General features: G+C 39.1%; 1 long non-coding RNA gene across 2 annotated transcripts; it reads right to left on the minus strand.

The window, feature by feature from the left end:
- Window positions 1–1,012: 1,012 nt before the first annotated feature.
- Window positions 1,013–24,394, minus strand: LOC133265550 (uncharacterized). 2 transcript variants are annotated; one of them, XR_009742016.1, is made up of 3 exons: window positions 24,374–24,394; window positions 14,591–14,714; window positions 1,013–1,574 (listed from the first exon to the last, which is right to left on the minus strand). It is a non-coding gene; the product is annotated as an uncharacterized LOC133265550 (long non-coding RNA). The 2 variants fall into 2 exon arrangements; XR_009742014.1 differs by lacking the exon at window positions 24,374–24,394 and adding an exon at window positions 24,221–24,367.
- Between the last annotated feature and the right edge of the window lie 54 nt (window positions 24,395–24,448).

The raw sequence follows: 24,448 nt of genomic DNA on the forward strand, positions 1-24,448 counted from the left end.
GGGACAAAGAGACCATCATTTTTTTGGTAGCATGTCCCTTCCATGGTCGTCTTTCCCCTGTCATAAGCTGTGTTGCTTCTAATATTTACAGTGTAGAAGAAATATCATTTAATACCCAGCTCACAGCATATACCTTCCCATTATCATCTTTGATGCTACTTCCAGCAGCATGGGGCTCTTCTAAGGTTTTCTTGTAAAGAGTTGTTTGGTCTGACAGAGCATTGCTTCATTCAGTTCTGGGGTTTTTGATGTGTCACTACGGTTGCACTGAATTGCTGTTTTCATCTGTGTATGATAAATCATAAATAGGTAATTTCCTTGAGAGATAAACACTGTGTTTATGTTCTGAGGATATAAACATGAAGCTGCAAGAGCCCTTCAAAACCAGCCTCACTGAGAAGGACTTAAAGAAGGGCTCTGGAATCAGAGCATAGTCCTGAAAATGTAAAACCCAGGGATAAAACTTACAGCTTGGAAAAACTGGCTATTAATAACATTCAACCATATGTGTGCTGATTTCCATAGAGAGATATAAAATTTTACAGCTGGAGTTTATGCTCATTTTGCACATCTGCTTACCAGGCTATAAGCTGTAAGAGTCTCACTCAGCCCTCCTGTAAGAGCCAGCTCTTCATTGAGTTGGCTTCTAGTTCTACGACTAAGTAATTGTCACACAAAGCCTGGCAGCCATTCAGAATTTGGTCAGTCTGGTGTTAGTCCCTGTTTCCTATCAGTGATGGTTATCCAGCCCTGCACAGGTAAGCTGCAGTCAAGATCGGAGTTGATTTCTTGTCTTTTTTTTACTGCCCCTGCTCACTGCACCTGGTTGCTCAGGGATCTCTGCTTTTGAACACTTCCAGCTCTAGTTCAAAGGTGAATATACCTAATACAGAGCTAAGATGGGAGTCTAAGTGAGGATTTCCGATTGCTTGTTTTCGGGGGAAAAATATTGATGCAGGACACACACAACTTGGTAAAGATTCAAGGCCAGTATCATTAGTATGACAAATGAGCAAAATAACATCTCTGCAATGAAGTTTACAAGTAATTAAATTTTCCCAACCCAGGCACAGCTGGATTAGCTCCTTTCAGATGCTGCATTTCCTGAAGCCTTTTCCCAAATTTTCAGCTTGTGAGCTACAGAAAACAAGATGTTCAATGTCAGAGGCCCTGAAAACCTGCTGTGCAGAAGAGTTAGTATTTACCTCTCCCACAGTGCTCTCCATGTTCCACTGTAAGTGCATCAGGAGTGCAGCATGTTTGATAAAATGGGGGGAAGCCTGATGTTCATATGAACAAATGAAGTATTTCTGAAAATGGAACAAAAATATTCTGAAAACAGGTATGTCCCTTGGTATGCTCGGCTGTAATCTCATTTAAAGGGTTATATTGCATATGGAGAGCATACACAATGGGTGTTCTGTGTAGCTGGGCATGGATATGCTGTCCATGGGCAGCTTTAGCAGTGCATGGCATGGGCTCAGGATTCCCCAGCGCCACTGAGGTTTTCTGCCTTGGCTGCTGCCTCCCTTCTTGGTCCAAATCCCAGCCTATGATATGCTTCACCTGCTTACCTGAAAAATGAGGGACAAGTGATTTATTTGATATGGACACTCAGACAGTGAACAGGTATTTTAGATTTTTAAATTCATATATGAGGAAGGGCACACGTGACAGAATATAACCTAAATTTTAATTATGTGAATAACTGCAGCTCTCTGAACAAGCCTTCGGAGCCAGAGAATGAATAGTCTGAGCTATTTCATCTTCTTAATTAACATTAAAAATGTATTTTTATTAAGAGTCACTTCAAAGGTTGACTTTAAAATAGGCTCTGCTACTTGCTATCATTTTTCAAACCAGTATGGCATGCTTGCAGCAGCTCAAGCCCTTTTGGCTTGCATATGAAAAACTTCATTGTTTAACATTGCTATGTATTAATCCAATTGTCATTTTTCATTAAGCATTTTGAAGCTTTGAGCAGCTGCTCTTTGCATGGCAGCTCCTGAGGTTAAGATTGCATTTTCTTGCAAAAAGGTGAAAGGGAAGGTTATTTGGCAAACTCCAGTGTTGGGGTGTGTATTGTTGGGGTTTTTTTCTGTTTCCTGGTGGGCTCCAATTCCAGCAAAACACTGATCTTTGTTTTATGTTCTTCAAAATTCTTACGGTTATTTGTACCTACAGCTGAGAGGAGTTCTGTCCATACAGGACTTGTATAGTAAGTACCATAACTACTCATCTGTACTTCTAAAGAATTATGTAAGTTTTGTTTGGAACAAAGCGTGTCCTGAATGCACAGGTAATTTCATGGCTTTTCCAGTATTTTATCAAAACAGTCATGCAATGCTGGCTACATGCACAGACTCAAGGATAAAAGCAAGGGAAAAATAGTACTGCAAAGCCAAACAACTAAAATCACAAAAATACACTCATGTCACTACAAACATTGCAAAAATAAAATAAATAATTGGAGAGCAGAGCCAGGCATGCAGCAATGAGAAACTGGAGCCTACAAAACCACGGTTCATTGACTTCTGATAAATACTGGGGTAGTTCTGAGTTTTTCCAAGATTTGCAGGCCTGATGAAGAGTTGGAAAGGCACTGTGCATCACTGCGGCAGTGTGCTTTCAAGAACAGAGGGAATAGGTCAGACTGTACTTGGGGCCCAAATCCTGCAACCTTGGTGTCCTGCCATTGGCCGCCTTTCACCAGAAATGGTGTTACTGCCTGCCAAACACCTGCCTGGCCTGGTATAAACCAACACAATTAAAAAAATATTTAATTCACAAACTTCAGTCACTCTGCTTCCCTTTCTCCTGCTCTTCCCCACACCCCTTCTGCTGCTTCTTCTCCCCACTGCCATAAACCCCAGATTCTTCCTTTAGAAGAGACAGAACTGGAGAACTCTGTCTCAGTTCTCAGGTGGTAACTACACTGCATCTCTTTGCCTTTCACCTTTTTTTTGGTTTTGCATGCAGTACCTGGGTGCGGAAGACTTGTGCACAGCTTCACAAACGTGTTTATGCTTGGCAACAGTAATTTTAACTTGGTTATGGCTCAGAGAACAAGCTCATTGCAGAGTAATAGCCAATTTTAAATATTGGATGCCATGAAGCAGCAGCAGTGAAGGTGCCAGGAAGGAGGCTAAGCGTCGGCATCAGCCCAGGGTCTTCTAGCCAGTTGCTGCGCTATGGCTATGACCAAGAAGTTTCCCATCATCTTAAAAGCCTTTGTTTTTCTCCTGGAGAACCAGAGGGTCACAGTTTCATGCAAGGCTCTGCATCAGGTTTTCAAGGATAGCATGAAATTTATTCTCCCACTGGGGGGGAGCCCCTTCCCAGCACCACCAATGACATTTGTGTCCCAAACTGGTGTGGTTGGAGGCTAATGCCTGGGAGCACAGTGGATAAAAATGAGAAGGAAAAATGGCCCCATAGATCTCTGATGGTTTTGTTTCTATCTTTTTTTTTTTTAAAGCCCTCAGAGAAAAATCACATTAAAGTAGGCCTCATAAATAATTCACTACTGCTGACTTAATGCCTTTTTTGTGCAAAGGCCAATTATCAAAACAAACATTTAGCTTTATGTAGATCAGTAAATGAGAGAAGTCATTTCTATGACATGCGATATATGCTTTCATTTATAAATTTGCTACTGAATACAACTCTCTTCGGATCATTTTTTATAATGTTCCATTAAAAAAAGTCCCAACAAACAAACCTGCCAAGGTAAAAAGACTTTTGATGTTGTTATAGCTACTTTTTATATCTAGATTAATGAAACTTAATACTAATATAACAGTTATTTCACTGGCTCACATAAATCCAACTTTTTGCTCTTGTTAACAAGGCAGCACAATTAGTTGCTACGGATAGCTGCTTGGGGGGGTTTCAGTGCTCAGACACATACTTGACCCAGCATGGATGGCACCTCACAGTTGGCTGGAGCCTATGGCCTCAGGGGCTTGACAATAAGCATTTCCATGCTATATTGAGGCATGGCAGCACACAGGCCATGGGAGCTTTAGGGTGAGGAGCTGAAGTGATCCTCAGTGAGATGGGAAGAATGGGAAGAGAAGATGGATTAACTCCCCTGGACTGGCACTTGAGCAGTCTCCAAGTAGACGGTTTCCAAGGATCGCTGGCAAGGCAAGTTTAGTGTAAGTGGTCTTTTACCAGGGGAGCTTGACTCTAAAAGTAGCACGCTGTCTCAGTGAAGCTTTCATGTAGCAACAATGTTGAGAGACATGTGCCTTGAGCTACAGCAGTGGATAGTTAGCACCCTGCTCAGGCTCTTGGGGAGGAAGATCTGCCCGCAGCAGAGGAAGATCTTGTGGAGGCACTTCAGGAAGGCAGGCTGTTAAGGTTTTTAACATCCAGTGCATTGAGCTTTGCAGTTAAGCTTCTTACTGCTGTGGAAGTGGTGAGGAGCAGTTCCTATGTACTGCTGAATTGGGTCAAATGATGCGTGGCAAAAAAACAGGTTTGGCAAATGCAGGTCTCCTCCTAGGATGTGAATGGACTTATTTGTTCAAAATTACTTGCTGCATGGTGAATCTATTCAAGCAACCTCTAGTACCTCATTGCCTGAAAAGGGTTTTCCTATGTATCTGTCTCCAAGAAAAACTAGTAATTTCAAAACTGTCAGAGTTTTGCTAAATATTGAACAGGTTTGCTCTGGCTTAATGAGAAAAAGAATCTGTGTAATCTGTTTCTTTTTCATTCTTGCAAGAATTTGCATTTTTTAAAGCACTTTTACAAAGTTTTATTATAAAACAAACAGTTCAAAGTTACAGATCTCAAACTTGCTTAGCGCTAGCATTCATAAATACAAGGTACTTCATATACATTCTGAATACATTTTTTTTAAAAAGCTCTTCTCACTGATGCATGTGGGCATGGTTCAGAACCTGCAAACCCTTCCCTGGAGCCTCCCCACAAGAGTTCAGGTAAGTGACATTAACCAAATCTTTGCTTTATTAGATTATCTTATTGGTAGCCAAGTTTATAGCACTCGTTGCCAAATAACTCTTATAAATCAAAGTGAGATCTGAATCGTTTCAATTTTTAACGTAGATGTGAGTTCATGGAAAGGTACATCTTTAATGTTTTATGGCTTTAGTGCTCAATATTCAGAGAACTCCTTTGACTTCAGTAAAAAGTGATGGGATTTGAGGGAACCTCTGCTTTCCTAGCTGAGAGATTCAGTCTGATTTAAGTGGCTCTGTTGATCTTGCAGAAGAGCATCTTAAGCATTATTCATTCCTCTGAGAAATATGTGATAGTTGAAAGCTGTTAGGTTTTTACCATTATTGTTTGGGTTGTCTTGTAGAAGGATGAATTGCCCAGTTTAACTGATCACAAATCAGCATCCCAAACACTGCACTCTGTAATTGCACTTCATGTAATAATTTATAGTTTCTTTAGTAAGAATATGGCTTATGGGTTATAAAATAGAAGCAGTAGAAATATTTAGCTAATGGATTTTTCTAAGCCACTGCAAAAAAATTTATTTGCATTATAACTTCTCTGAACCATTCATTTTTATAGAAGTATCCATTTCCCAAGCAAAGCAACATTATTTTACTCAAGTCCATCTCCTAGACCATAGAGAGGGCAAGGAATGTGGAAAAAAAGGTGACTTACTTTACAAATACTTTTTTTTTTTATGCATAGTAGGAGAATGCTTTACATACTACCCATTGGCTTTGCACGCTGTGTGCTCTTATTTCCTTGCAGACATCCGTGTGTTGTCCACCTGTGGAAAAAGGCTACTAGGCAGCGTGGCCAAGTCTTGCTTGTCTTCTCCTGATGTGCAATTAGACTGAGGCCAAGCTGCTTCCTAACACTGCCAAGGGCTGAGAAGCACCCTCTGCTCCCACAAAGTACTTACCATAGATTTACATGCTCCAAATTCCTACAGCTGAAGCTAGCATTGCCTGCTTGCTATAAACCCACAGCACATGTATTTTAACACACATCTTTATTAAAGACCGTGGTGGCTAATTTGCATCACCTTCCTTCTCCTCAGCTAGTGCCAAAGCCCTGTGTGATGGCTTGGGTTGCCCACCCTGGGGAGACAATGTAGGGTGGCTGCAGTTCCCAAGCCTCTGCTTGAAATAACATACGCCAGCTGGGCTGTAGTTTGAATCCAGGCAAAGAAAATGAGTTTGAACTTCTCATTTGCTTGAAAGTCTCCTTCCTGAATGCTGCTCTCTAATCCCAGGACAGCTGTCCCAAAGGACAAGGCTTCCAAGAAAACTGCAGCACTCCTTTTAACTATCCACCAAGTTTAGAAATCCTTACAGCTTTTGCTTGCTGTGTGGCCCTGGCATTTTGATAATTGCTTCAGCCTCTGTTCAGCTTGGCTCTGTCTCCTCTGATGATATGTTTCCTGGTTCAGATGTTTCACTCCTGCTTATTAATTCACCCTTTCTAGTCATGCTCTATGCTACTTTGTCTGTATTGTATTTGGGAAGGAAGGTGAGAAGTACTTATGCTGTTTTTTTTTTGGTCATCCACTTTGGGATTGTGTTTGTAACACTGTTAGTGTAAGGGGTGGCACTGAACTCTCCTGTCCAAAATTCAAATTTTTCCTAAGTTTTCCCATGTTCCCATGGGAAAGGCCAGCATGTCCTATGATGTGGTGAGGCTGTTTGTTTGTCCATCTCATGCTTCCCTCCATCACCTGCTGACTATGTGTTTTAGTTATGTCACAAAAGGTACACCCAGTATGTGACTTGCACTACTCGTAACACGATGCAGATTATCTGCCTTGGTATCTCATGATTGATGCATTCCAATTGATGAAACTGTGTTCTGTCAAGAAGATACATATGAAATGGTTTATTAAGATTGTACTTGATCTCAAGGGTCTTCCATCCTCACTGATTCTATGATCTTTGGAATCTATCTATACATATCAATCTGTCTCACTCTGTTTCTCTTTGACATGGCCAGGCTTATGCAGACTGATAAAACTTCAGTTATAGCAATGCCAGAAGAAATGATCAGCAGAATTCTTCCTCATCTTTATTGTTGTTTTCTGTTTCGACTCCTTCATGTTCATGTTCAATTCAGGTTTCCTATCTAGGTTAGGTGTTTGGAGATTTATCTCCTACTGTGATTTCTTTGAGTTTATTCACTAAAGACAGGCTTTCTGTCTCTGGCTGATAAGGCACATTTTGGGATGATCAGATGGGGTTTTTTTGCATTCACTTGTCTTTGCCACCTTCTTCCCCAGTGCTGTTTCTCTCTACTGGCCAGTTATCTCTCCCTCTACAGAGAGTGTGTCTTTTTTTTTTTTTTCCCTTCTATTTCTTTTCCTTGTTACCACTCTTATCTATAGTTCAGTTTGCCTCATATCTTTATGAAAATGTTTACTCCTGCTTTTCTTTCTCCTTTCAGGCTGCATCCAACCAGCCTTTAATTCCTCTTTTGTTTATATCTCATTGATAGTTCAAGTTAAGCAAAATTTACTGCTTTTGCTTAAGGGAAGTAGATCTGACTGGATTTGCAACACATTTTGGTGCAGGACTGTCACAGATGGAACCAGAATAACCTATGGTGTCAAACATAAGATCATTCACATTTGGCGACTGTGTGATTTTTTTTTTTATTTTTTTTTTATTCTTTTTTACATGAAACTAAATTGGAGTTTTTTGGTGTGTGTTAATTTAACTTCATATACCATGCTTTTTTGGCCAACAGTCCTAAAAGCTCATTTTTCATAACAGTAAGTATCCCCATCTGCTCTAAGGACATTCCAAGTATTGGTTTCTCTGTGATTGCTTAGTAGCTGGAGATACTACTATCCACTTACTCTCCACTCTTAGGCTAACATGACCATTTTGCCCAGTCTCCTGTCTTCAAGACAGAAGGTACCTATGGTAACTCTGGGGAAAAAATGAGACCTTGCATAGGATGGCAGAAGGTCTGTGGCATTCTGCTCTCTGTCCCTATGAATCCCTGCATAAAAACTGCAATGGGAAAACTGGAGAGTGGTTTCTAGCATTCTGATCTCTATCAAGTGGGTGCCATTTGTACATCTTGTAATATTAGGGATGGTATTAACATCTATCAAGATGACTCAAGGAAAACACGTAAACGTGCCTCTCATTTTAAAGATTTAATTCTATGTTCAAAGTTGACATTTTGAGAAAAATGATGAAGAATTCCAGGAATTCAGTGAAAACTTCTGGGATATATTTTTTGTGTTCTTAACTTGATTTTGGCTTTGGCATTACCATTTTAAACCAAATGAATTTCTCATTTTATGTGCCTATATACACATACCTGTGCTCCCCTTTGTGTATTAGATATGGATAACCTTAAACAGGTTTTTTGTTGTTTGTTTTTTCTGTTCATATGACTGGGTCCTATTTCAGTGATACAAATCTGACTTCATGGGCTTCTGCATAGGCATAAGTTAACGGTTATGTAGCCTGGCCACATGTTTCAACTTTGTCATTGCGATATCTTCAGGATCCATTACTACTGTGGTGGCATTGGGGTGATTGCATAAATTGCTGTGATAAGGAACAGACCTTGTATGATATGTTTTTTTGTGCTACATGCCAAGATGATCTGAAGCTGCAAGACTTTTTTCTACTTAGTTTAGAAAACATTCATTAGTGTGCAGCATCCCCAAATTCTTGTGGTGTTCTGAAAATTTCTGATTTATTGAAATTGATAGATATGTATTTGAAGATGTTCATTAGTGTGCTATAAAAAAGCATATACTGTTACAGAATTGTAAAAAATCAGAGTAACTCCAAGGTGATTTAGAACAGCTTACTGTCCACAGTATGTGAAGTAAACTCTTAGCGATCAATTTATTCATTTTTTAGCAGTATGTTGTATACTTAAATGAAATCAGCATCTACACTGCTTCACATCTGCAGTATTGCTTTTCTTGTATTTTATGGCAATGGAAAATTAAAGATGCTTTAAGTCCAAATAATTAAAAATTATGTATGCTGACAGTTATTTCCATAAATATTTTTAAAATCTGGGGAATAAAAATTTCTGAGCCATCCCAGTTGTGGCAGAATTTGGAGACAACAGGTAGCTCATTATGGGTTTAGAACAGGCACAGAAATCTGTGCCCACAATGTAATTTGTTTAGATGATGTTAAGCTCCTGAAAACAGAATTAACTGCCTTCTCAGCCATAACTGTGGCACTGCAGTCATGATGCTAGAATATGCTGGAGCACAAGTATTTTAGACAAACATAACAGGCTGAACATATAAGCAAGAAACATGCCATAGGCATAAAGGAAGCAATTTGTAAGCATTTGTGCTCTCCAGCAAGGCACAGAAAGTAGAGGCTAGTCTGAGAGCTATCAACATTTCTGAGAAATTAAGGGTAAACCAAGTAGGTAAACTCATTGCTTATCCAGTATCTTTTGTGTAAATTTTATTCCTAGGGCTTGTTCATATTCTCTACAACCTAAGACAATCCCTGATAAAATATGGTTGCCATGCTTGATAATCATATTTCTGTAAGCTCTGTTTTGTTAAATAGAATAGATGACTATTACCCTCGGTTCGAAGACGAAGGAAACAAATTCTCTGGTTTGGATAGTAGATGATGATCTTAACTGAGTTTTGGGTATGTTAGCATTTCTACTGAGTTGATACTTATATCGAGGAAAGGCAAAATCTGAAGAGTTTGTTTATAGTTGGAGACAAGCCAAACCAATTACTAATCACTCCTTAGTAGCACCAGTTTTTGAAGCATGATTCAAGATTTGGACAACACTTAGTTTTGTATTAGGTGAACACTGCAAAATATGAAAAGTGGTTAAACACATCATTTTTTCACATTCATTCTGCAGGTTTTGCAGAACATCTTTCACATGTTGTTCCTTCTTTAAAAATGTTGTTGGTCTTTGTTTAAGAGATGAGAACAGCACAGGTACCAAGGGACGATACCTGCCTGACTATTACATATACATTTAAAACATGCCTCCTTAGATGTGATACAAGCTTTAGGCTAAACAGTTCATTGTGTCTGCACATTCCATTTTTCTTCTTGTACTGTCTACACCTGATCATTCTGCTACATCTGTTGCATTTTTAAAGATTTAATATTGTGTGTCACAGCAATGCTGAGTATTACTATGGACTATTTCAGAGACCTGTGCACAACAGCATCCAGGTCTTTCGTCTGAGAATACTACTTTAGGTTTCATCAGTGTTCAGTCTATACTTTTCAAACATGAGGTATTTATCAACTGCATTTGGGCTGCCATTCTCCTCATTGTCCCTTCCAACTCGAGATATTCTATGATTCTAAATAGCTTTGCTTACTTAAGCACCTCAAGAGTATAGATGTTCTATAAATGTTTTAAAGAGAACTATTTGATATAAACAAGATGATTTAGTCAGTGACTTCCAAGTATAAAGCTTAGCTGTTTTACAACATTAAGTTTATGTTTCAGACTATATTACCAGACTTTTATTTGTAGTTCCATGGGTTCTTGCAGATCTCTTAGAAAAATATTACTTGGCCATGAAGTTACGTAGCACTTCAATTTGGCTGGTTTGATCTGACCTCTGCTTTTTTCACTTTTGCCATTTCTCTGATTGCAATTGTCTATCTCTGTTAAATTTAAATAAATTTCTCAGGTTTCTGCTATTATTAATAAACTGTACAGATATATACTTAAGCTTTTTGAGATACTTTATTCTAGAAAATTATTTTTTATACCCTTGCAGCTAAGCCTATCCCTTACCTTGCTTGCAACTTGCCTGCTCCTGAAAGTTTTTCTACCTTTGACTGATCTTTGCATTCTCTCACTTATCTGTTACATCCTATGTTTTAACTACTGAAGTTCATTACTTACACAGCTTTGAAACTAAAAACTATCAGTTGCCACATCTCTTGTGCTATGACATAATAATCTCTAAGCTCTGCAAGCCTTCCCTAAGCATAAAGAAAAAAATATTTCATACTCCTGCTTTGTGTATTTCTTAATAATTTGTCTTTTTCTTTAAGTAAATCGGATGGTTTGAGGTTTGTTTTTTGTGGTGTGTGTGGTTTTTGGGGGTTTTGGTTTGTTATTTTTTTTTTACTAGTACCATTTTTACTGAGGTCTTTTGTATAAACAGTAAACACTCGGAAAAATTTCGGAAACAAACCTGGAAAGTTTATTGCTGTACTACTAAAACATTACATTAGACTCAGTAATGACATCATAGCTTCTTTAACAAATTAGTTGCTTCTTTGTCTCCTGATTAAATAGACATTAAGATGTGAAAATCCATTACAAGCTTGGTATAGCATTGCAAAAATAGTTACACATTAAATAGCTAGAACTAGTATATGAAGTCTGTAATAAGCCTTTTCCTACAACACTGTTGGTGACTGGCACACTCTTTCTGTCTTCAATTAAGACAAAGATTTTACTTATGGGTGGAAATCTAAAACTAAGAGGAGACCTTCTTAAAAACTGTTGAAGATAAGATATTTGTAATATTTACCTTTAACATTAATTTTCACAAATGACTAAGTGAAATCTTTTGTGAGGGTGATGATCTCAAGGAAAGATTGCTCCAGATATTTGGGTCAACAAATAATTACTTATAAATGGAACTCAATGGCATTCCAGCTTACATATTCCAATACACATACAGTATGCTGCCTGCCAGCTGCTTCGTACAAGTGCTCATATCTGTTCACATGACTGAGAAGAGTCTTTAGAGTCTTTGTTTTGCACAAGTGAGTAGTTCAGGAGATGAAAAGGAGTTAAGGACTTCAGTCGGATTCAAGAAAAGTGAAAAGAAGTTTTACTTTTCAGTAGGTGTGCATATGAGGAAACAGAATGAAAATAAAATTTAAATTAAAACTCAGAACCATATTATAGAAAAGAGTCATAGAAATGAAAGAATTTATTGTGGATAATTCAGGGTACTTACTGAATGTTTAACTGCCAGATCAAAAGGAACTAGTAGAGCTATTTCAGCAAGAGGTCCTTGCATTTATTCATTTATTCTCGCTTTGCATCTACAGTAATATGGCATTAGAACTTCATGCCTATCCTGTTTGACCCCTGTGATATTTCCCCCTCATGGATATTCTAAAGGTTAAAGTTAGCCTCACCCTCACAGAACAGCTGCCAAAGATCCCTGTAAGTCATCTGAGAGGCTCCTCCAGCGAGGGCTCTGCAGCAGGCTGTCCTGATTCGCTTGCTGAGGACTAAGTACCCTTCTCTGTGGCTGTGGAACAAGCCAAAGGATAGTAACTTCATTATGCTATTATTAGCTTCTGTGAACCTGTACATACAGCTACAGAAGAGTTCTCTGCACTATGTGCTACAATAGGCTTTTTGAAACACTTGGGTTTTTAACCACTTAGCTATTCTGCATCTGCGAAACTTCTGGTGGTGCAGCTGTCCAGGCTTTGCTGATGGTGAGCATGTTTTGTCTGTAGCACAGCAAACAGCAGCTGCATGTTCAACATCTTGTTTGTTGATCAACATTGTCTGTCTTGTTGTGTTTCATCTTGGCAAGAAAAATTCTTATTTTCTCCTGTGTGATTTTCCCAGAATATTTATGAACATGTTCATATGGCCAATTGCTAGGACTGGGGTTACTTAACAAAAACATTAAGTGACTTAGAAGCCTAAACTATTGATTTCAGGACAACGTAGGCTTCTGCAAGGGGTATACTTGTAAAGTGTGACACAAATTCCTGAGTTGGCATCAATAGCTCTAAAGAGCTCTGTACCACAAGCTAAAACGATAACAATTCTCTAAGAACTTGTGCACAGAGGTGCACAATGGAGAAGCAGCCTACTACAACCATAAAACAAGTGCTTTTAGTAATTTTACAAGAACAGACTTCACATGGGCTGTCTATCAATGTCTTTACTTGCGTTGGAAGTGGTGTGCTGATTTATTCTTTTCTTTCTTTGAATACTGAAATAAGGATGGAGCTAGTGCAGACTGAATTATTCTTGTATAATAGAAGCCTTACAAAGTTATTAGGCAGGATAAGCTACACCATTATGAACCCACAGGTATTGTGTTAATGACTGGTTTCTTCAGCTCTGTCCAGAACACATTTAACAGTACAGCTGTGGTTAAAGCAGGAAATGGAGAAATTGAGTGATTTGATAGACATACACTGCAGTTAATGTTTGCATAATTTAATGATGTTTATTTTTTAAATGAAAACATCTATAAAATGTGAAAAAAAGAATGCACCAGTCATGATTACTGATTTGCATTTCAAGACACATTTTTAATTCTCCTATTTCTCCTTTCTCCTGTCTGGTAAAGGATCAGAGACATCAGATTAAAACGGTTTCCTTGGATAACATAGCATAACCCCCTACAGTAACATGCTCAGCTCTAGGGCCCCCAACATAAGGGCATGGACCTATTGGAGCAGGTCTAAAGGAGGCCACAGAGATACTCTGAGGGCTGGAGCACCTCTCCTGTGGAAGCAGGCTGAGAGAGCTGGGCTTGTGCAGCCTGGAGAAAAGAAGGCTCTGAAGAGACCTTAGAGCAGCTTCCAGTGCCTAAAGGGGGCAACATAAAAGCTGGAGAGGGGCTTTTTACAAGGGCAGGTAGGGATAGGACAAGGGGGAATGGCTTTGAACTGACACAGGGGAGGTTTAGATTAAATGTTAGAAAGAAGTTCTTCCCTGTGAGGGTGGTGAGGCCCTGGCACAGGTTGCCCAGAGGAGCTGTAGCTGCCCCACCCCTGGCAGTGCTCAAGGCCAGGTTGGATGGGGCTTTGAGCAACCTGGTCTAGTGGAAGGTGTCCCTGCCTGTGGCAGGGGGGTTGGAACTAGGTGATATTTAAAGTCCCTTCCAACCCAAGACATTCAGGGGTTGTATGATTCTATGGTGAAGCACCTTTTTATTCTTTTTCTTCAAAATCATACCCTGGTGATATTAACTCAGTGGAATCTATCTACTTATGTCTTCACCTTAAAGTAAATGAAACATTTCTACCAGATATCCACTGGTTTGTCTTTAATTGTTAGGCTTTTATTTCATGAATAACTTCCACCAGACTCAATTCGAACAGTCAAAACCCACCAGCTTCAATAGATTTTGCTCAGGATACCGTGCTGAAGAGATCTACAGGAGTTCTTCAGAAAAGTAGATTCTGCTGGACTCAGTGTATAGAATTACTTTATTGAATAATATGTTGCCTACTCTTCCTTGAAAAATAAGGACGACATCAGTCTGCTTTGTTTGTGATCTCCTTTCTTTATACACAGGTGAGCGGGTTTGCCATCCTCTTATGTCGGTGACTGAAAATAAGAATTGAAGCTGTATTGCAACTGCACTTTGCAGTTCTATGCTAGCTCTAGGTGGTTTGGAGCCACCAGCTACAATGAGCTCCTGATGACAGTTTCATTGATAGAAGATCAATAGCCTACATATGCTATTCTAGAGCAATATGAAGCATCAAACAGCTTTTACAGAATGTGTGAATTTAACGATATAAATAATATAGAGCACTGGTACCACACTCAGTGTCATTCCTGTGTGAGAATGGGAATATAATGCTAGAACCTTACTCTGTACTTCTAACCCAAGAGAAAATCTATAATCTTAATTCCCTACCTCCTGACAGCTGAAATTTCAGCAAACTTCCTTAAAGGCCTAGGCAAGTGAAGGGTTAATGCCACAGCCTCACAAATTCAGCCTTGTTCATTTCTTGACCTGGTTCCTGTGATATGCCTAAAACCTGAAACAAGAAAGAAGGAATAGCATTACAAACCTCCTGAGTGTAGCAGTTAAAAATCCTACCACCGTCAGCGTGTTAAAAGCTTACTCGGGTCACTATGGTCACTAAGCCACCTGTCACTTGACAGATGATTTTAAGTCTTTGTGTGAAAATCATGCAGCCATAGAATAAAAAAAGGGTAGCAGAAATAAAATGTAGATGCTGTTGTCAAACTGTGCAGACATAAGGAAGAATACACCTGAAAAACGAAAGAAGACAAAGAGAGAAACTTAGATGTTTGGTACAACTAAGGTGGTGTATTTTAATGAATTATCTACCTCAGCATCCGAGCTAAAACAAAATCTTCAGAAGCCGGGCAGCGAAAGAAAATACCACAATGAAATTCAAAGAGGACTTGGGATAATTTTCTGTCAAATAAAGACATTTGTCAAGTGACAATTCTTTTTCAGAGATATGAAATAAGAAAATCAGAGGTATCACAAATAATATTTTCCTTTTTTTTTAAAAAAAAGAGTATTGAAAAAAAAAGAGAAAATGTCTATAGCCTTCAAGGCCTGGCAAAAGAGCGCAGTTAGAAGGACATGGTGTGAAATGCTAATCTCAGAAATCAAATAAGGAATGATATTGTGGAATAAGTCTCCATAAATTTCTGTCATAACATGCAATGTTCTTGTAACTGACAGAACATCTGTGGAGAGGAGAAGGAATCTGACAATAGGATACATGTGATGCAAAAGGCTTGCAAAGATGATGGGAAATTAAATATTAAATTATCTTTTACATATTCAGAGGCATTTGAGAGAACTTCCTCTGCTAGCATTTTCATTTTGGTAAGCGTTGGGTGATGAGATCAGATTGTGTTATTTTGCTTCTGCATGTAGAAATGTCTATGCTGTCCCCCCCCAGAAAGACAAATTGACAAAAAGCATTAAAAATGAATGACTAATGTTACAGTTTGCAATAGGAAATCATATTTTGAGTTCAGATGCAAGCAGTGTTCTTTCAAATCAGAACTGATCAAGAAAACAGTCACGGCCAGCATTAATTGACTGTAGTGGGAGTCTAGTGACTGCAGGAAGGAAAATATTGATGGTGCTGATACCAGAGGTAAGGAAGAACACCTCAAAGCCCTCTTTTGCCACAAAACCCAACAGATGCATAAAGTTGGGATTGACTCCATGACAGTACATTTACCTTCTACCTAAATGCACTCCCTAGAATTACAGCAGCTTTTCCTGGTGCTGGGTACAGCCTGGCTCCTATCCTGCTGGCTGGTTTTTGCATTTTTTTAACTCCATCAGGAGTAGTTAGTAGAATGCAAGCTACACGTCTAGGGATACTGCAGCTATTCAGTTTGTGGCTTCAAATTCTCTCAAGCTTTCCTAATAAGCAAAAGTCTGTAAACAATTCATATGCTGCTTTATGCTCACATAAAAAAGAACAGTATCAGATGATGTCAATATGTTGAAACTGTTCTCTGGCTAATGAATTAATGAATAGGAGGAATAATTCTGAAATGAACCAATTACTTGCTGTAAACAACACACCCTGTTGTGTGTGAACTTAATTAGAAAGGTTTTCTCTTTCAGCACTAGAGCACTCATAATTCTGTTAGAAAGTCTGAAAGAAATAATCTTAGAATTGGGCAGCTGTTTGCGAATTAGCACTGTCACAGAACTCAGCATTTTAAATGCTTGAATTATGCAGACTCAGGATTTATTTTAACCCACAGTACATTGCTATACTTGAAATTTAACTCATTCTTAGCTATGTGCTGCTTCAGTATGAGTGAACCTGTGAAGGAAGACATTGCGCTTTTCAGTGTATGCAGAGATGCGGGAGAAAGCTACACTCTTTCATTTGGTGGAGTTATAAACCTTAGCTAAGGTAGGAAGAAGTTAAGTGTTGAGAGCAACCTAGTACATTCTGTCACAAACGGAATTTTGACAGCAGCACCAAAGGAGGCAATTAAGCCACTTCCAGGTTTGAATGTTACGTGGAGGCTGACTACAGCACATCAGCTGCTTGTCTAAGGTGTGGGTGGCATTCTCCCACCCCATCAAGATTTCAATGCACTCCATGGTTTCAGATGGATTCATACAAAGCCTTGCAAAATTAAACCAAATGAATGCATTTTTAAGAAGGGAAATTCTGCAAGTAATATAAATGACATTTGGGTGATGCCTCAGGAAAACATTTGGAAAGAGTACTTACAAAGGGAAATCTAGCTTCTCCTTTTATAGCACACTTTATTTCTTCACAAGTAATACTTCTGTAATTGTTGTAAGTACCAAGGCCAAACCCTTCTGCAGTTAAAAGGACTAAATGCAAATGTGTTGTGAGACACTGAGTTTACACCACAATGGGTAATGACTGTTCATTTATTTCTAAAAGTAAGAACCTTTGTGGTTTACTTTTGAGCCAAAAAGATTGTTGGCCACTATTACATATGTGAAAATGTGATAGCTCATTTAAAATGAAGCAGCAGCTCCTGACAGAAGCAAAACTAACCCCCAGAAAACACCGTATCAGAGTATCTGTTTTCCAAATATGAATGAGGTCACCCTTGGATGTGATCTATGTGTTATTAAAATGAAAGATTCCTCTAGGCAGAAAGCCATTAAGCCTGAATTAATGCCATAAATATCTAACAGTTACTTCAGGTGAATAATTCTGATTAAAATATTGCTGTAGTTCTCTCAAATCACACTCCATGAATATTTGTCTCATGAAATTAGAAATTATGAGATTAAGAATACAATGGTTAGCACATACTAACATGCTTATACATGATACAGCGGAGAATTTGCTGCAAGTTTCATTAAGTGTCTGGTGGTGTGCCCTTGGCAGAGAGAGGTGGTGTCACTGGCATTGTCTCAGCTCTGTGGCTATGGTGCCCATACAGGATGTCAGGACTTGGATTTAATTTCTTTCTCTGCTAAGAGAACTTCAACCCACAGCTCCCATTTCCTGTGAGAGCTTGGGCAACTGTTGGTTAATGAGGCAGGAAGGACTCTATTAAAGCCACAGCATTTTGTGAGGAATCATTAAGTATTAATTGGGCCAAACCTGGGGGGATGCTGCGAATAGTTGGGTCTTAGGTCTGCCACCAGTCAATGTTTCATTTTCTCCCTTTCAACAGCCTTCAGGGCAGGGATGTGAACCCAGGCCTGCTCACTGAAAATGGTGTGAAACTACTGTCCGCTGTAGGCATGCCTGGGAACATGGGGGGGATGCAGCACACCGTGCCACCCCTATGCTGAGCAAATCCATCATGCAGCATGACACTCATGCATGCAGCAGCAGCATGTGAAAGCAGGGTGTTGAGACCTCTGTGCCCCTCTGGCTGCAGTGGAGAACTAACTTACCACCTCCTCAGCCTGGGAACACACCACCTCCTACAATACAGAGCTGTACGAGCCGGAACTTGGGTGTGCTTGGGTTTGCCAGCCTCCCTTCTCCCAGTGTGAATTATTTCTCCTGTGGCTTACAAGTTGTTTCAAGCATGACTTGCACAGAGCTAGATCAAATTCCTGTTATCATTTCATGATTTCTACTCAAGATTGGCATTTCTAACGGTTTTACTTTATTTTCAAGAACTCTAATTGAGTTTGCAAAACATTATTTTTCCTCTGAGTTGAAACCAAAAAGACAGTAATCTCTCTGATCAATGCCTCTGAGGTTTCCAAGAGAACATGTGCTGAAATCCCAAAGGCAGTTTTATGGTGTGAATTCAAGACACTTTTTATTCCTAGTAAGAAAGCTATATGACTTCCAGTATTCATAAAGCATTGTTTCTATATAAGATTTTGGAGTGCAATTTGCCCTTCATGCAGATGAAGATTGGAAGCCCAGACTGAGGAAAAAACACCGAACAATTGGTAGGATAATAGTAGTAACACAAGTTTTAATTTTAAAAAAGAGATTGTTTGAAGGGAAAAGATTAATTGTATTGACAAAGAAAATTGAGTTTTACTGTAATGTTATCTTCATTTATCATGTAAGTTTTACTGTAAACAAGCTAGAAGAAATGATTAGAGCAGATGTGATCAAAATTTTATTGAGGTTTGGCAAGATGGCAGATTTTATTCTTTATCTGACACCTAAAACATTATCAAGAATCAGAAGCAAGTATTACAAATATGGAAATTTGACACATTTCTAGACAGTGGACCAGATCCTGTCCTGCATGAGGGGAAAAACTATTAAACTGTCTCAGCTCCTTGATCTAAGGGGTAGTCTTGCAACTATGGTTCCCCCAGCCAAAGCAGGAATGTACACTGATTTCTGCAGATCTTTCCATGAATTTAGGACCTGGAGGAAGTCTTGTTAAGGCTTCATCTGTATTAGGACATTAAACTTGCCAAGGACCATCCTCTGGCACTGAGACTAACTGGCATGGACTGACCTCTTCCTCCACAGGTAAATACATGGTCCAATTTTAGCACGTGTGTGCTAAATACAGAAATGTCTTTAGAATTTGATTTACTATCTACTTTGGACAAAGGATGCTTCTCAATTAATCACTCAGGTAAGGACTCTGTTGTCTTAATAACCATGATGGGGATAGAGAATTAAAAAATTCTTGTATTGTATAACCAGTTCACTCAATCTTCTAGGTAGTGATTTTTATTCTAAAATAAGTCAAAAGAGTGATTAACCCGCCTTCTCTCCACCTAGAGAAGGCACACATAGCACCTGGGAAAAAATCCGTACCTTAACTTTCCCCGTTCTTCACAAATGAGTTTTCTTAACTTAATTGCCTTCACGTGTTTTTATGCCATTCCTGTTTTTAACCACCAGTCAAAATGAAACCACTTCTGGCCTAAAATTAATGATAAGTCACAGGTAATGAAAAATCTGTACTTCCGACACTCCCACAATGAACGAAACAGCTTCACTGAGAAGGGTATAGAAGTAATAAACTTGCAATAAATGTCAGAAAGATGTGAGCCCTTTATTGGAAAAAAACTCATGTACTGCTTTTAACAACTGAAGCTGTCAGTTATATAAATGATAATGTGCACTGAGGGGAAAGCAAGCTATAAATCCTTCATTTCTGAAATGAAATTTTATCAAACATGAAGAAATAGGTTGATGACAAAATTAATTCTCTGGCAATGCCCAATATAGATGCATCTGGATAATGGTGTTTTGAATTCAGACCAAAAAAGGATTTTCCCAAATATTTTCTTACATAGCAAGTGCTTTATATCCAAAAGCAGCTGCATTCTTTTGATCATCCTCTCCCTCAAAAATTCTGGAATATTTTTTTTACTGTCACTACCTGGTACTGAGCAGAGATCAGAGTGCTGGTTCCAGTAGGCACCTAGCCGAATAGCAGGCTATTGCGTTCAGAGAAACCATGAGAAGAAACACTCTTCACCTTCTCCAGCACAGGTTGGTTCCCCAAGCTACTATAGACTCTGGGGCATTCCAACACTGACTTCTCAGTGGCCCAGAAACAGAATTTACAGAAATGTGAGATTCTTTCTGGGTCCATAGCTGTAGAAAGAGGCTTAAATTCAGCATGAAGTTTTAGACTCAGTCCTATGTCTCTTTTCCATCTTTACTGCATTCACTCATCTTTTTAAATCTGAAGAAAACCGATGCATCTAAATGGGGCAGTATTAATGCTAATGCCTTTACTTTGCTTCCATTACCAGGTAAATATATTCTATTCTTTAATGAACAAAAGATGCAGAGGTAAATTATTCTAAAAAGACAGGACTAGAAAGACGCAGCCCGAGGTTTATACCCTTCATAAATAAGGGAGGCAAGACACAGGTAGTTACTAAGATGTGCAAGAAGAAAGGAAATTAAATCACAAAGCCCTGATGACATTTATCTAAGAGTCCTGAAGAAACTAAAGTCCGGAGTAACTGAACTACTGCCAAATGTATGTAATTTATCTTTACACACACCTGCTGTATCAGATGAGTGGACTACGTGTCATACCCTACTTTAACAAAGCTCTAATATTTGCGTAAAGACATAAAGGGAGTACAGGACGTGAAGTATTTAAATGCAAGGGTATTCCAACCTTCTCATACAGGGCAGGAAAATTTATCTCAAAGGTTATCCAATTTCTTTTCAAATGGTAAACCCAGGTTGTGCTGTCCTACAGGAAGGCTCCATCAGAGGATGAATGGGATTAACTGATGCATTAGTTGTGAGTGCTTTAATGTTATAAATGATATTTCATGGGTTTGATGAATAGTTACATTTGGTTTACCTGTGGTTCTGCATTTGAAAGGGTAATATAGCCAAAGCAATAAAATTGAGTAAGTAGCACAGTATAGGCTGTTATTACTTAAAAAAGAATAAATGAATTACACTGAAAGGCACTAGACATGCAATAACTGTCAGTCTGTTATCTATCAGCCCATTTTATTTCTATTAGGTGGTAGGAAAGAGTTCTATGTTTTGTGTAATTATTGATGTAAAATTCAGATGAAAACAAATCGGCTTCTTCCTTCAGCTTTGTTTTCCTTTCTGCATATGATAATACACAAGTCAAAGGATCTGTTATAGGAAATACATATACATTATTTTTTTCTCCAACCTCACCTGCCAGAAGAATAAAGGTTACCTTCTGGCATGACAGATTGGTGGGAAGGTCATGGTAGGTATTCCAGTAAACCTAGGAATACATTTTTTGGCACCACATGATATACATTTTAAATAATGCAACACAATATTTGAATGTACTTGCCAGGAAAAAGCGCTGGTTCTATTTAAGCACTCTTCAGCTCCTGCCTGTAAAAGCTTAGCAAGCATGAGCTTATGCAGGTCACAACATCTACCTACTGATAACCAGTAGTATTGACCTACTGATAACCAGAAAGTATCACTGACTGTGATACTTACTGATGGTGGGAAAGCAAAGGGATAGTCTATATTCCTATTTTCTCAGGGAGGGAAAAAGGGAAGTTCTAATAGGAAAAAAAAGAAACAAAGCACAAAATAAAAAAAAAAAAACAGAGGGAAAGATGAGGACAAGTGAAGATGTAGGATGGCTTTTGCATAGGAAAACTACAGCGATTTTCCTTCTACCGGTAAAGGCTAAGGGAAAAGAAGGTCTGGGGCCTGTGAATTCCCAGACATCATAAAGAAGTATATTAAAAATGATTGTCCACCATTTCTCAGAACACAGGAGTGGAAGACCACCCAGTGTGAATATCAAGGAACCAGTATACCACTCATGTGGTGAAGTTGAGGTATTTTTATACAAAATGTATAATTAATCTTGGAACTCTACGGCTCAAGCTGTTGTTGAAACCAAAAGTCAAAACAGATTAAAATAGATGTTACGAGAAATTCATAAACAATCTATAAATAGATGTTAAATGCAATGGTCTGAATTCAGCCTCCACACCGGGAGTTCCACGCTGCTAATTGCTGAAAACACAGATTGCTGAGAGAAGAATGATTTTATATTTTTGCTATTTCTTACACTGTTTTCCAAGCACCCACTCCAGATCACTGCCTTTGACTCAACCAAGTATGTCCATTTTTCTCCTATGTGCCCTTTACTATTATGTTGGTTTTATGTAGCATTATGTTGGGGCTTTTTTCCTGAAAAATGGGATTCCTTTTGTCATGGTTACCAGCATACAGCCCACCTACAGCAAGTTACAAAACAGATGCTTTGGTGCAAACACCATGGCGTTACACAAGTCACACATTTACAGTTTGTATATCTACCCTTGCATGTTTTATTCATTCTTGTATCTCTATGGCTTTGTATTTCATCCTTCAATTGTCAGGATTACATTATTCTAAAAAGGACACTAATGCTTTGTAAGTAAGCATTAGGTAAGTTTGGAGCATAAGGTAAGTTTGGAGAAATAAGTGTTTCCTTGGCTTTATGTATCATTTGGCCATGATACATTAAAGGATAAGAAAACCAGAGAATAATAGCAGACAAACTAGATAGGTTACTGCAGAACCACTGACATGAGTGAAGCAGAGTTGCTTAATTTGCCCCAGTTGCACTGAAATCATCTGGATCAACATCTTTAACTCCGGGACAAAGACAATGACAAAGACAGAAATCTTGGTACGCAGAGAGGAAATAACTGCTATTACAGAAGAATTGAGCCCTAAACAACTAGGGGAAAATGAAGCATAAATTTTTTTTGACACAGAAAACATCTTTTATACGCTTGTTGAAAGACCTGTGCAGTTGTACTGTTGAAAGGAAGTATCCTAGTAACATTTGGAGGTTGGTTATCTTCATGAATAAAGATAGCAGTTGTCTATTGTATGAACTAAAAAGAAAATTGGAGTAACAAGTGAATGTTTCTGCTTTATGACAGTGCATATGAGTAGTCAGGTGGTGAAAAATGTCACAAAAACAAAGGACAAAACCTCTCTGGACTATTTTTACAATGCTCTTTCAAACAGGTGGCATCACCCAGAATCCAACACGGTATCAGGACTGAATGAATAATACAGTCATTGAACTTTGGTATTTCTTTTGTATTTATTGTTTTTTAGGGGGAGGATTGCTTTAAGGGTGCCAAAGTCTGTGGATTGTTATTTTCTTCTACCATGATAATTCATGTTTTCCTACTTCAAGCAAACACCCTCCTACTAGTATTAAAAATGAACAGAGAAAGAATACTTTGAACATATACAGGCAACATCCATTTCTGTGTCCTAACACACTTTACAGGAAGCAATTAATGCTTACAATGCCCATGTGAGGTTAGAGGTATGAAAGCTGCAATGCAGAGAAACTGACATGATTATCCTCAGAGGCACATAATAGGGATTTCCAGTCTGGCACTCCAGCACTGAGTGCTTATCTCGAGTATACCTTAAGAAATCATTCAACACTTTACAGCGTATGTATCATACATGCTGAACTGACTCGGCTCCCCAAAGAGATGTTTCAAAATTCTGAGCAATCTTTTGGTAGGTTTTGAGAAGAGAAACAAAGGCCATCAAATCATTCATTTAAATGTTAATTTTAGAGCATACCGAAAAATGCTTTTATTATTTTGTAAGGGGAACAAGAAACAAAAAGTGCCAAGAGGTTTCTCATCCTTCTATCAAGGCAGTTAGTCTACACAGTTAAGTTTTCAGTGTCAAAACGATATTATTTAACTGATAGTAAAATGTTGCAAGTCACGTCTGGTCACACACAGCCAGCAGGAGGGGAAAGGAGTGCTCCAAGATCGGCTCCTGGATCAAAACACAGAACTGCGAAAAAAAGTTAATGTCAACGTAATCTTTGCCTGGCTACTCATTTAAATCGGGTGGAGAGATTTTATCTTTTGCTTTCCCCTTCCAGTAAGTGAGATTTCCCCTTACAAAAGTAACAGCATTTCAGCCAACGCTGAAAACGTACTGCCACTTTTGAGATGAGAGATGGGGCCTGCAAGATCTGCGCGTGATGATCTGAAAAGCCACCCCAGCCGTACGTGCAAGCAAGCACTCCCATGCGAGGATGTACAGACTCCCTGGGGGAGGCGGCAGAAGCTTCCTCTGAAATTTACCTGGAGAATGGAGAGATACATGTGCTCCAGCGCCCCTCTCCGCCTCCCGCCCCCTCCCGGTAGCCGCTATTTGTGAGCCAGGGAGCCTCCCGCACCTGCCTAACTCTCCCCACCGAGCTAAGGAGGCTCCGCGCCCGCTGGGAGAGCACCCACCGCGTCGCTCCGCCGGCCCGGGCCCCAAGTATCGCGGGAGCCGGGCGCTGCCCGCGCCGCCGCAGCCATTGGGCG

The sequence above is a fragment of the Pezoporus flaviventris genome, unplaced genomic scaffold (genome assembly GCF_033815535.1).
Source record: "Pezoporus flaviventris isolate CSIRO_AGI_PZ_B2104156 unplaced genomic scaffold, CSIRO_AGI_Pfla_v1 ptg000001l, whole genome shotgun sequence".
In the NCBI taxonomy this organism is placed as follows: Eukaryota; Metazoa; Chordata; class Aves; order Psittaciformes; family Psittacidae; genus Pezoporus; species Pezoporus flaviventris.